Here is a 13,103-nt window from a genome sequence, read left to right as displayed (position 1 = left end):
GCTGGGACGAGCCTGACAGCTGCCCGTTATTGCAACATGCCTGCAGTTGGCCACCTCAAGGCGCTGTCTGTCCGTCCTCGGCAGGCCATGCCTGCAAGGACGTGCCTTCGAGGCCTGAGGCCGCCCAGTGGCCCGTTTCCTGCAGCACTGCAATGCTAAAGTTGGAATGCGATTTACAATTCTTTATTCATTTATTTATTTATTTATATATTTAATGCGATTTTCTATAGCGCGAATATTACCCGAAGGTGTTAGAGCGCTTTACAAAAGAACCAGTTGCGCTACATAAGGATTTAGGATTCCAGGTACTTGGCTCACACAGGGATGTGAATTACGGCTCCAGCTGCTAATTTCACCCCGCCAGTGACGCGTGCCAGTCATCCCTGAGCGGAGGTGGAAGGCAGCTGAGCGGGCGAGGCGCCTGCTCCGAACACCTCGGCAAGATACTTAACGCATTCCAAAACGCATTCCCAAAAGCACTTTCCCACAGGACATGGAAAGCGGCCAACCATGTCTGGTCCCGAATTTATCGAAATGTCCGGACTGGGTTCGTCTAAACCTTGTGCTGGCCAGTGGGAGCACGGTACAATAATTCAATCCAGGATAAAAGGTATGGCCTAGACCGCATCTTCTCCAGAAGTCATCTTTACACCATCTATCTATGCCTTGATAGTATGAGGATTGTGCGCACACTGGCTTCAGTAAGAAAGAAGGGTGTTTCAAGTCACGCGGTTTTATTCTGATGCAATTTGCATTTTCTTGCAAAAACTATGAATAATATTAGAAACTCCCTAAATGTTATGCGAGTGGCGCTTTTGCGTGAAAGCAGGAACTTTTTTGAGTATCTTGTCCGCGAGTTTAATTTGGTGGACTTTCCTTCGTGAATGCTGTGTTTACACATGAAAACAAGTTGTAAAGTCACACAGGGAAGAGATACAAATATAAAAAAATGCAAATGTACAAGTTGTAAAGTCACTCTATGTATCTCTATATACATATTGTTAAAGTCTCTTATGTAAATAAAGCGGTTTTCAGTCTCCTTGGCGAGAGTGCTCCAGAGCAACCGGTTCCGGACAGGGGTGAGGCAAGCTCCAGGGGGTGAGCCGCTGAGTGAGGCTGTGCCGGTGTGTTCAACAAAGAATGAGGGTGTGCACAGGATCAAACTGTTTATTCAAGAGAGCAGCCAGGATCGGAAGGGAGGTTTCCTGGCCACATACGGCCCGGTGATTCCCCAGCGACTGCTTTGAATTTTTGATTCTTGATGATTCAACACCTCAGCAGCCTGTGCATTCACCAGCAACAGGCCCCTCCAGGATTACAAACCTGCAGTTGGGACTGCCGCCTCCATTGTAGACAGGCAAAAACGCATGAAACACTGCTGTTGAGTGCTGAGTGCTGTGTGCGGTGTGCTGGTGAGTGCTGTGTGCTGGTGAGTGCTGGTGAGTGTGGTGTGCTGGTGAGTGTGGTGTGCTGGTGAGTGCCGTGTGCTGTTGGGGGCAGAGTGCTGTTGGGGGCAGAGTGCTGTTGGGGGCAGAGTGCAGAATGCTGTTGAGCGCAGAATGCTGTTGAGCGCAGAATGCTGTTGAGCGCAGAATGCTGTTGAGCGCAGAATGCTGTTGAGCGCAGAATGCTGTTGAGCGCAGAATGCTGTTGAGCGCAGAGTGCTGTCGATTGCAGAGTGCTGTCGATTGCAGAGTGCTGTCGATTGCAGAGTGCTGTCGATTGCAGAGTGCTGTCGATTGCAGAGTGCTGTCGATTGCAGAGTGCTGTCGATTGCAGAGTGCTGTCGATTGCAGAGTGCTGTCGATTGCAGAGTGCTGTCGATTGCAGAGTGCTGTCGATTGCAGAGTGCTGTTGAGTGCAGAGTGCTGTTGAGTGCAGAGTGCAGAATGCTGTTGTGTGCAGAGTGCAGAATGCTGTTGTGTGCAGAGTGCAGAATGCTGTTGTGTGCAGAGTGCAGAATGCTGTTGTGTGCAGAGTGCAGAATGCTGTTGTGTGTAGAGTGCAGAATGCTGTTGTGTGCAGAGTGCAGAATGCTGTTGTGTGCAGAGTGCAGAATGCTGTTGTGTGCAGAGTGCAGAATGCTGTTGTGTGCAGAGTGCAGAATGCTGTTGTGTGCAGAGTGCAGAATGCTGTTGTGTGCAGAGTGCAGAATGCTGTTGTGTGCAGAGTGCAGAATGCTGTTGTGTGCAGAGTGCAGAATGCTGTTGTGTGCAGAGTGCAGAATGCTGTTGTGTGCAGAGTGCAGAATGCTGTTGTGTGCAGAGTGCAGAATGCTGTTGTGTGCAGAGTGCAGAATGCTGTTGTGTGCAGAGTGCAGAATGCTGTTGTGTGCAGAGTGCAGAATGCTGTTGTGTGCAGAGTGCAGAATGCTGTTGTGTGCAGAGTGCAGAATGCTGTTGTGTGCAGAGTGCAGAATGCTGTTGTGTGCAGAGTGCAGAATGCTGTTGTGTGCAGAGTGCAGAATGCTGTTGTGTGCAGAGTGCAGAATGCTGTTGTGTGCAGAGTGCAGAATGCTGTTGAGTGCAGAATGCTGTTGAGTGCAGAATGCTGTTGAGTGCAGAATGCTGTTGAGTGCAGAATGCTGTTGAGTGCAGAATGCTGTTGAGTGCAGAATGCTGTTGAGTGCAGAGTGCTGTTGAGTGCAGAGTGCTGTTGAGTGCAGAGTGCTGTTGAGTGCAGAGTGCTGTTGAGGGCAGAGTGCTGTTGAGGGCAGAGTGCTGTTGAGGGCAGAGTGCTGTTGAGGGCAGAGTGCTGTTGAGGGCAGAGTGCTGTTGAGGGCAGAGTGCTGTTGAGGGCAGAGTGCTGTTGAGGGCAGAGTGCTGTTGAGGGCAGAGTGCTGTTGAGGGCAGAGTGCTGTTGAGGGCAGAGTGCTGTTGAGGGCAGAGTGCTGTTGAGGGCAGAGTGCTGTTGAGGGCAGAGTGCTGTTGAGGGCAGAGTGCTGTTGAGGGCAGAGTGCTGTTGAGGGCAGAGTGCTGTTGAGGGCAGAGTGCTGTTGTGTGCAGAGTGCAGAGTGCTGTTGTGTGCAGAGTGCAGAGTGCTGTTGTGTGCAGAGTGCAGAGTGCTGTTGTGTGCAGAGTGCAGAGTGCTGTTGTGTGCAGAGTGCAGAGTGCTGTTGTGTGCAGAGTGCAGAGTGCTGTTGTGTGCAGAGTGCAGAATGCTGTTGTGTGCAGAGTGCAGAATGCTGTTGTGTGCAGAGTGCAGAATGCTGTTGTGTGCAGAGTGCAGAATGCTGTTGTGTGCAGAGTGCAGAATGCTGTTGTGTGCAGAGTGCAGAATGCTGTTGTGTGCAGAGTGCAGAATGCTGTTGAGTGCAGAATGCTGTTGAGTGCAGAATGCTGTTGAGTGCAGAATGCTGTTGAGTGCAGAATGCTGTTGAGTGCAGAATGCTGTTGAGTGCAGAATGCTGTTGAGTGCAGAGTGCTGTTGAGTGCAGAGTGCTGTTGTTAGACGGACCGGGAGGGTCGGCCGAGGACAAGGGGAGAGGTCTCCGGGGAGAGCCGTCTCCAGCGATCGTACAGACAAGTAACTTCCCCCCCACAGACGGACACCACACCAGGATAAGGTTCAACGATACTTTATCAGCAATTCTTTAGTTACGGTAAAATTATACAAGGAGGTCTGGACTCAGGGGTCCCCTCGATTCTGGTCTCTGGGTTGGGAAAAGGGTAGCGGGACAGTCTTGTTACCAATAGATGAAAATAGCTCTCAATCCTCGAGCTCGGCGTTCTAGATGATCGGGCCGCGGCGGAGCCAGCAGGTCCCGAGACGGATGAAGGAAGCGACGGTCCGCGGCGGAGCCAGCTGGTCCCGATGAAGATGGTGGTTACAAGCGGTCCGCGGCCACGCCAGCAGGTCCCGACGACGATGATGATTACGAAGGTTTCGGCAGCGCCAACAGGCAGGACGATGGTTCGCAAGGCAGGGCTACGGCAGCGCCAGTAGTCCGTCAAGGATGAGTTCTTCTCTGCGTCTCTCGACTCCAGGATACAACTGCCTTCCTGTTCTGGAGCTGCCCCAGTTATAGGGCTGATCCTCTTTGATGTCCGGACCCTCGCCCTTGGAGGTTGGGGGGGTCCGGGATGAAGGGTCCAGACACCCAGCAGGAGGGTGGAGCCAGCGCCCGGGGAGATGGTGGGCGAGCGGCACCTGGCGAGGGAGAACCATCGACACCTCTTTCTCCCATTGACCTGCCAAGTAGTCCGCTCACCTCCTGGGTGGATGATGGTGCCGGGATGTCTGAGGCCTGGCCAGGCCCAGGGTTGGGGTCGTTCGGGGGCCACGCGGCCTCGTGGCGGAGTGTCCAAGATGGCGCCCAGGCTGGGTGCGCGGGCCAGTGAGGAATCGGGCCCACGAGGTCGATATGTTCAGAGGCAAGGGTCCCGGAGGGGACGGAAAGCGTGAAGTGGTGGTGTGTGACACTTGAGGGACCGGGCTCGGGCCTGGTCGGGCAGAGGGGGAGCGGCCCTTCACGTGGCCTGTCCAACATGCGTCCCCCCCCAGCTGAAGGCGGGGAGAGTCACCCATCCTCTTGGGGACTCTCCTCGTCGAGGCGGAAAAACCGGGACAGGCCATCTGCGTTGGCGTGGTCTGGCCCAGGCCGGTGTTCAACAGTGAAGTCCATCCCTTGTAGGGAGATGGACCAACGTAGTAGCTTTGGGTTTTCCCCCCGCATCTGCATCAGCCACTGCAGGGGTCGATGGTCGGTTTGCACCCGGAAGTGTGTGCCAAAGAGGTAGGGCCGGAGCTTTTTGAGGGCCCATACCACGGCGAAGGCCTCCCTCTCGATGGTGCTCCATCGTTGCTCTCGAGGTAGGAGTCGCCTGCTGATGAAGGCCACTGGCTGATCAAGGCCTTCGGTGTTCAATTGAGACAGGACCGCCCCAATGCCGTGGTCGGAGGCATCCGTCTGTACGACGAATTCCCGGCTGTAGTCGGGGGCCTGGAGCACAGGGGCGGAGCACATGGCGGCCTTCAGTTGTTCGAAGGCTGTTTGACAATCTGGGGTCCAGTTGACCTTCTTGGGTTGATTTTTGGACGTGAGCTCCGTGAGGGGCCCCACTATGGTACCATAGTCTTTCACGAACCGTCTGTAATAGCCAGTGAGTCCCAAAAAGGCGCGGACCTCGGTCTGGGTGATGGGGGGCTGCCAGGACTGGATGGCGGCAATCTTAAGCTGCAGGGGGGCCACCAGGCCGCTTCCCACCTGGTGTCCGAGGTAGGTTACGGACCCCTGACCAATTTGGCATTTGCTGGCCTTGATCGTGAGGCCAGCTTGCTGAAGGGCCTGTAGCACCGCTCGGAGGTGGTGGAGGTGGTCGGACCAGTGGTGGCTGTACACAGCGATGTCGTCTAGGTAGGCGGCGCTGAATCCTTCGAGCCCGGCCAAGACCTGGTTGACTAGCCGCTGAAATGTTGCGGGGGCATTCTTCATGCCGAAGGGCATGACCTTGAAATGATAATGGCCATCAGGAGTGGAAAATGCAGATCGTTCTTGGGCCCGGGGTGTGAGGCCGATCTGCCAGTAGCCCGCCGTCAGGTCGAAAATGCTGAGGTAGCGGGCAGCTCCCATGCGGTCGATTAGTTCATCTGCCCGGGGGATGGGGTGTGCGTCCGTCCTGGTGACCGCATTCAAGCCCCGGTAGTCGACGCAGAACCGGAGTTCCGGTGTGGTGCCGGGAGCGGCTGCTTTGGGGACCAGTACTACTGGGCTGGCCCAGGGGCTGTCTGAGGGCTCAATGACCCCGAGGGTGAGCATTTTGGTCATTTCTTCCTGGATGCAAGCCCGTACCCGATCTGGTACGCGGTAGGCCCGGTGGCGGATAGGGGGGCTGTCCCCCGTGTCCACATCGTGCACACACCAGGAAGTGACACCTGGGGTGAGGGAAAACAGGTCGGTGAACTGCAACAGAAGGTCCCGACATTCCTGGCGTTGGTCCAGGGTGAGGGCTCCCGAGAGTCGGACCCCATCCACGGAGCCATCTTTCTCCCGAGTCCGTAGGAGGTCAGGAAGGGGTTCGGAGTCTTCTTCGGCTCCATTGTCTGTGGCCATCAGGAGGCTGAGTTCTGAACGCACAAAGTGGGGTTTCAGCCTATTAGCGTGGAGGACTCGGAGGGGGTTCCGTGAAGATTCCATGTCGATGAGATAGGTGACAGGACCCTTACGTTCGACTACTTTGAAGGGCCCCGTCCACTTGTCTTGCAGGGCGCAGGGCTCGGTGGGGGACATCACCCATACCTGTTGTCCGGGTTCAAATTCGATGGAGGAGGCATTTTGGTCATACCACTTTTTCATGTCCTCTTGACTGGCCTCCAGGTTTGCTTTTGCCAGTTCTCTGAACCGTCGGGTCTGGTTGCGGAGGGTCAGGAGGTATTTGAAGACATCCGGGGGGTTCTTTAGAGGGGGCATTTCCCAGCCTTCCTTGACTAGACTGAGAGGCCCCCGTACGGGGTGTCCATACAACAACTCAAACGGGCTGAAGCCGAGGGACTTCTGGGGGACCTCTCGATATGCGAAGAGGAGGCACGGCAGCAGCACATCCCACTGGCGACGGAGGGGCTCTTCCAACCCCCCAATCATTCCTTTGAGCGTGCGGTTGAACCGCTCAACGAGTCCGTTTCCTTGAGGGTGATAGGGGGTCGTGAATCGGTAGGTGACCCCACACTGTTGCCAGAGGGACTTCATATATTTGGAAATAAAGTTTGTGCCCCTGTCGCTGACGACTTCTCTGGGGAAGCCCACACGGGAGAAGATCCCCATCAGGGCCCGACCGACCACCGGGGCTGTCACAGTTCGCAGGGGAATAGCCTCGGGGTAGCGGGTGGCGTGGTCCACTAGTACCAGGATGAACCGATGTCCTTGTTTTGTACGGGGGTCCAGGGGCCCCACAATGTCTATCCCGACCCTCTCGAACGGGGTGGTGACCACGGGAAATGGTTGCAGGGGGGCTTTTAGTTTGCGGCCGCTCTTTCCACTGGCTTGGCACATGGGGCAAGATCGGCAATGCTGGAGAACATCATTCCTCATTTTGGGCCAGAAGAAGTGGGTTACTAGGCGGCTGTAGGTTTTATCCTGACCCAGGTGTCCCGCCAGGGGGACATCGTGGGCTAGGTTTAGCAAGAAGTCTCTAAAACGGAGGGGTACCACTAGCACTCGGCTGGCCCCCAACTCCGCGATCCTTTGTTCACTGTATAGCAGATCATTGTCCCAGTAGACCCAATGTGTTCCGGAGGTATCCCCTGTGCTCTGGGCGAGGGCTTGTTGGCGGAGTCCCTCGAGGGAGGGACAGGTCTTTTGCTCTTGGCGAAACTGTTCCTGTGTGGGTCCCCCCTCTTGATGCCACTGGTCGACGTCCGGAGGTTGAGCTGGTTCTGGGGGGACGGCACGGTCGGTGTCTTCGACTGGGGCGACCGGGGGAGGAGGTGCCGGCCATTCGGGTTCCTCTTGTCGGGGATTGGCACGGGCGGCCATGGACCGAGTGGTGACGCACGCCCAGTCCGGGACGCCCAACATCCCCAGGTGTTCTCTTCGTTCTACGGCTGCCCAGGGCGAGCTTTCAAGGTCATTTCCCAGGAGACAGTCTACGGGAGCATCATCTCGGACCGTTACTTTCAACATGCCGGAGACCCCTCCCCATTCGAAAGGGACGCAGGCCATCCGACACAGACTTTCTGAGTTATCGGCTGAACGGACAGGGCAGAGAATGTTTGGTATGAACTGTTCTGGGGTCACCAGGTGACAGCGGACGGCTGTTACACTGGCACCGGTGTCACGGAGGGCTTCGGCCCGGCGTCCATTGATGCTCACCCATTGGCTGTACTTCCGGGTATTAGCGGGTAGGGGGACCCGCGGGACCATGTCTTTCCCCCCCTAAGCATGCTAAAGTCATGGCGGCTGGCTCCCATTCTTGATGCTCTTGTTCGTATTCTTCCTGCTCCTCGGAGATCTGTTCTTCCCCTAGGGCAGCAGCGGCCACTTGGCGGGGTCTTGGGCTCTGGTACTGCGGGCAATTTGGGTCGTTTGCATAGTGGCCGACTCGTTGGCACCGGTGACACGTGACATTGGCTCTGTATCCCGGTCGCGCCGGGGTGCTGCCCCGGTTGGCCGGGGGGGTGGAGCTGGTAGCGGGGGCGACCGGAGCGTTGTCTCTTCCTCGCCCTTGGCCCCCTCCTCCTCCTCGGGGACGGTGCTGACCGTTGTTGTTCCGGTTCTGTTCATAGGATCCATTTCGGCCCACTCTGGTGATTTCCCACCGGTCAGCCTCGGCTGCGAGCTGCCGTGGATCAGTCAATTTGCTGTCGAGGAGGTGCTGCCGGAGCTCAATGAAGCAATTGTTTGATAGATGCTCCCACACCATGAGGTTGAAGAGTTGTTCGTACGTTGTGACATTGCTTCCTTTGATCCAGCCCTCGAAGGCTCGGCTAAAATAGTTCACGTAGTCCACCCAAGTTGTACCCGGGATGCGGGTGCAGTCTCGGAACCTCTGACGGTACATCTCGGGTGTGAGCCCATAGCGGGTGAGGAGGGCAGCTTTCATGTGGTCATAGGAGGTCATCTGATGGTCCGGGAGCTGTAGCAGGGCATCGCGGCCCTCATTGAGGAATCTCCCCCAGAGACCGGCTCCCCAATCGCTTCGATCGATCCGGTGGGCGGTCATAGCGATTTCGTAGGCCTTGAACCATTGCTGGATGTCGTCCTCTCGGAAGTATTCTCGGACGACATCCTTGGGGATGTGTACCTTTTTCTCTGTTGCCCCTGGGTCGCGGGGTTGCTCGGGCACCCCTAATTCTCTGTTCTGCTTGCGTAAGTCTATCTCCGCTAGTTTGCGCTCATGTTCATACGCCAGCCTCTTTTCCTCGAGCTCCCTTTGTCTCTGTTTTTCCTCTCTTTCTTCTCGGAGACGCAGGTGCTCTAAGCTTATTTTTTGTTCGGCCAGTTTAAGTTCAACCTCCATTTTAAGCCGGGCCATTTCTAGTTCGTGTAGTCGTGTTTTCTCTCGTTCCTGGATCTCGTCTTGCGAGAGACCCGTTCTTTGCTCCTCGGTGCCGTGGTGTTTTTTTTTACTGCTTCGATATTTTGGTCGGTGGTTTCCACGGCCCCGGTTTCTGCCCAGGACTCTAAGGCCTGCTTAAAATCGTCTTTGGTACTTAGACCGGTGGTAGCGATACCTAGCTCGATGCAGAATTGTTTTAGTTCACGATGGCTGTACTCGTTCAATTTCTCCATTTGAAATTTCTCGGTGGATCCGCTTTCTTTAGTTGTCATCGTGATTTCGTCGTGGGGTGAGCTACTCTCTGTACGATTATGCAGTGATTCGGATCGCGCCGCTGGCCACCAATGTTAGAAGGACCGGGAGGGTCGGCCGAGGACAAGGGGAGAGGTCTCCGGGGAGAGCCGTCTCCAGCGATCGTACAGACAAGTAACTTCCCCCCCACAGACGGACACCACACCAGGATAAGGTTCAACGATACTTTATCAGCAATTCTTTAGTTACGGTAAAATTATACAAGGAGGTCTGGACTCAGGGGTCCCCTCGATTCTGGTCTCTGGGTTGGGAAAAGGGTAGCGGGACAGTCTTGTTACCAATAGATGAAAATAGCTCTCAATCCTCGAGCTCGGCGTTCTAGATGATCGGGCCGCGGCGGAGCCAGCAGGTCCCGAGACGGATGAAGGAAGCGACGGTCCGCGGCGGAGCCAGCTGGTCCCGATGAAGATGGTGGTTACAAGCGGTCCGCGGCCACGCCAGCAGGTCCCGACGACGATGATGATTACGAAGGTTTCGGCAGCGCCAACAGGCAGGACGATGGTTCGCAAGGCAGGGCTACGGCAGCGCCAGTAGTCCGTCAAGGATGAGTTCTTCTCTGCGTCTCTCGACTCCAGGATACAACTGCCTTCCTGTTCTGGAGCTGCCCCAGTTATAGGGCTGATCCTCTTTGATGTCCGGACCCTCGCCCTTGGAGGTTGGGGGGGTCCGGGATGAAGGGTCCAGACACCCAGCAGGAGGGTGGAGCCAGCGCCCGGGGAGATGGTGGGCGAGCGGCACCTGGCGAGGGAGAACCATCGACACCTCTTTCTCCCATTGACCTGCCAAGTAGTCCGCTCACCTCCTGGGTGGATGATGGTGCCGGGATGTCTGAGTCCTGGCCAGGCCCAGGGTTGGGGTCGTTCGGGGGCCACGCGGCCTCGTGGCGGAGTGTCCAAGATGGCGCCCAGGCTGGGCGCGCGGGCCAGTGAGGGATCGGGCCCACGAGGTCGATATGTTCAGAGGCAAGGGTCCCGGAGGGGACGGAAAGCGTGAAGTGGTGGTGTGTGACACTTGAGGGACCGGGCTCGGGCCTGGTCGGGCAGAGGGGGAGCGGCCCTTCACGTGGCCTGTCCAACAGCTGTTGATTGCAGAGTGCTGAATGCTGTTGAGTGCTGAATGCTGTTGAGTGCTGAATGCTGTTGAGTGCAGAATGCTGTTGAGTGCAGAATGCTGTTGAGTGCAGAATGCTGTTGAGTGCAGAGTGCTGTTGAGTGCAGAGTGCTGTTGAGTGCAGAGTGCTGTTGAGTGCAGAGTGCTGTTGAGTGCAGAGTGCTGTTGAGTGCAGAGTGCTGTTGAGTGCAGAGTGCTGTTGAGTGCAGAGTGCTGTTGAGTGCAGAGTGCTGTTGAGTGCAGAGTGCTGTTGAGTGCAGAGTGCTGTTGAGTGCAGAGTGCTGTTGAGTGCAGAGTGCTGTTGAGTGCAGAGTGCTGTTGAGTGCAGAGTGCTGTTGAGTGCAGAGTGCTGTTGAGTGCAGAGTGCTGTTGAGTGCAGAATGCTGTTGTGTGCAGAGTGCAGAATGCTGTTGTGTGCAGAGTGCAGAATGCTGTTGTGTGCAGAGTGCAGAATGCTGTTGTGTGCAGAGTGCAGAATGCTGTTGTGTGCAGAGTGCAGAATGCTGTTGTGGGCAGAGTGCTGTTGAGGGCAGAGTGCTGTGTGCTGTTGAGGGCAGAGTGCTGTGTGCTGTTGAGGGCAGAGTGCTGTTGTGTGCAGAGTGCAGAATGCTGTTGTGTGCAGAGTGCAGAATGCTGTTGTGTGCAGAGTGCAGAATGCTGTTGTGTGCAGAGTGCAGAATGCTGTTGTGTGCAGAGTGCAGAATGCTGTTGTGTGCAGAGTGCAGAATGCTGTTGTGTGCAGAGTGCAGAATGCTGTTGTGTGCAGAGTGCAGAATGCTGTTGTGGGCAGAGTGCAGAGTGCTGTTGAGGGCAGAGTGCTGTGTGCTGTTGAGGGCAGAGTGCTGTGTGCTGTTGAGGGCAGAGTGCTGTGTGCTGTTGAGGGCAGAGTGCTGTGTGCTGTTGAGGGCAGAGTGCTGTGTGCTGTTGAGGGCAGAGTGCTGTTGAGGGCAGAGTGCTGTGTGCTGTTGAGGGCAGAGTGCTGTGTGCTGTTGAGGGCAGATTGCTGTTGAGTGCTGTGCAAGCTTGTTACACTCACAAGGATACCACAGGCAGCTGAGGTGCAAGCTTCTCCCACTCACAAGAAGGACATCACAAGCAGCAGCGGTGCAAAATTCCCTCACACACTCACAGCAGGTACTGTGCCAAGGCAGTAGCAGCAACAGAGCAAGAGTCCCTTATAAAGAACAGGCACAGCACAGAGATGCGCAATGCAACAAGCTTCTCACACTCACAAGAACGACATCACAGGCAGCAGCAGTGCAAGCTTGTTACACTCACAAGGAGACCACAGGCAGCAGCAGTGCAAGCTTCTTACACTCACAAGGAGACCACAGGCAGCAGCAGTGCAAGCTTCTTACACTCACAAGGAGACCACAGGCAGTAGAGGTGCCAGCTTCTCCCACTCACAAGAAGGACAACACAGGCAGTAACGGTGCAATATTCTCACACTCACAATGAAATCACTGGCAGTACACACCACATGAACACACTCCATAACACATAGCAACAATACATTGCCATTTACAATGCCATTAGCTCAAACTCAAATAAATCTGAGCCCGATTGCATTTCTAATGCTTGTTACTGATTTGTGTTTGTCCTAACACTGGCAGCAAAAACCGCTTCCTGCAGCTCCCCCCACCCACCTTCTTTTCTATGCTCTCTCTTGCCTACTGTTCATTCCCTACTCCCAGTACCCACTCCCCTGCTCTGCCCAGGTCCTTGCTCTCTCCTCTCTTGCAATAGGTCTCGCATGTACACGTGCTTCAGCTATTGGTATGATCAATGACTGGGTTTTATATATTTTTATTATGAAAAACATTTAAAAAAAGTATTGTAATTTACAATGCGAGTTTAAGCTATTGGCATTGCAATTGACAATGCCATTTATTTATCTGTTTTCAAAACAACACATCGATAAGGTTTGTCATTCACTATGTATGTATGAACATTTGTACAGTGCACTGTAACCCTACGGGCATCCTGGTGCTGTGACATCTAAAGTTTGTGACTAGGGATGTTGCCGTCATCAGGGTGGAGATTGTAACCTGGGAAATAGCCAAGTCTTGTTTTTTTTGCGGAACAGCAATAGATCCTGTGTCTGTCTTAAATCAAGGGGGAGGTTGTTCGAAAGGTGCGCAGCTGCTGTGCCAAACGCTCTACCCCCCAAAGTTACTCTTTGTTTTTGTAATGATCGCAAGATTGGCTGATGAGGAGCGGAGGTTACGTGTAGGAACATACCAACTAAATGTGTCAGTGCAGCTCTGCCAGAGCCTGCGTTGAAGATGACTGCCGTAGTCTCATAAGTGCAAGTTTTGCTACTGCCGTCTGAATTCTCTGGAGTCTCTCAAGCAGATATTTAGGGGACTCCAGTAGCAAGGCGTTACAATAGATCAGGCGGCTCATGATGATACTCCTTACTACTAAAGCTCTGGCCTGAGTCTGCAGTACTGGCTGTATCTTCCTTAGTTCTCTAATGAGAATGTAGCAGCGCCCCACCAGCTTGTTAACATGAGACTCTAGGATCAACACTGAAGGACCCCCAGGTTTCACACCGTTCCCACGGGTACCAAAGGAGTTTCCGTGGAATAGGCCAGAAATTGGTAGGAAGAGCTGGCGGCACTCTACCCACTCCACAATGCAAGATCTCCGTTTTATCATTGTTGAATTGTAGTGAGTTGTCTCTCA

At 54.8% G+C, this 13,103-nt stretch overlaps 1 protein-coding gene across 3 annotated transcripts in view; it reads left to right on the top strand.

Moving 5' to 3' along the window:
* Positions 1–13,103, top strand: part of OAT (ornithine aminotransferase) — an 81,391-nt gene that overhangs the window by 51,947 nt on the left and 16,341 nt on the right. The gene's annotated exons all lie outside the window — the stretch shown is intronic.

This window comes from Lissotriton vulgaris, chromosome 5 (genome assembly GCF_964263255.1).
Source record: "Lissotriton vulgaris chromosome 5, aLisVul1.2, whole genome shotgun sequence".
NCBI classification, from domain to species: Eukaryota; Metazoa; Chordata; class Amphibia; order Caudata; family Salamandridae; genus Lissotriton; species Lissotriton vulgaris.
The sequence above is the reverse complement of the archived record's forward strand: the minus strand, read 5'-3'. Positions and strand labels throughout refer to the sequence as shown.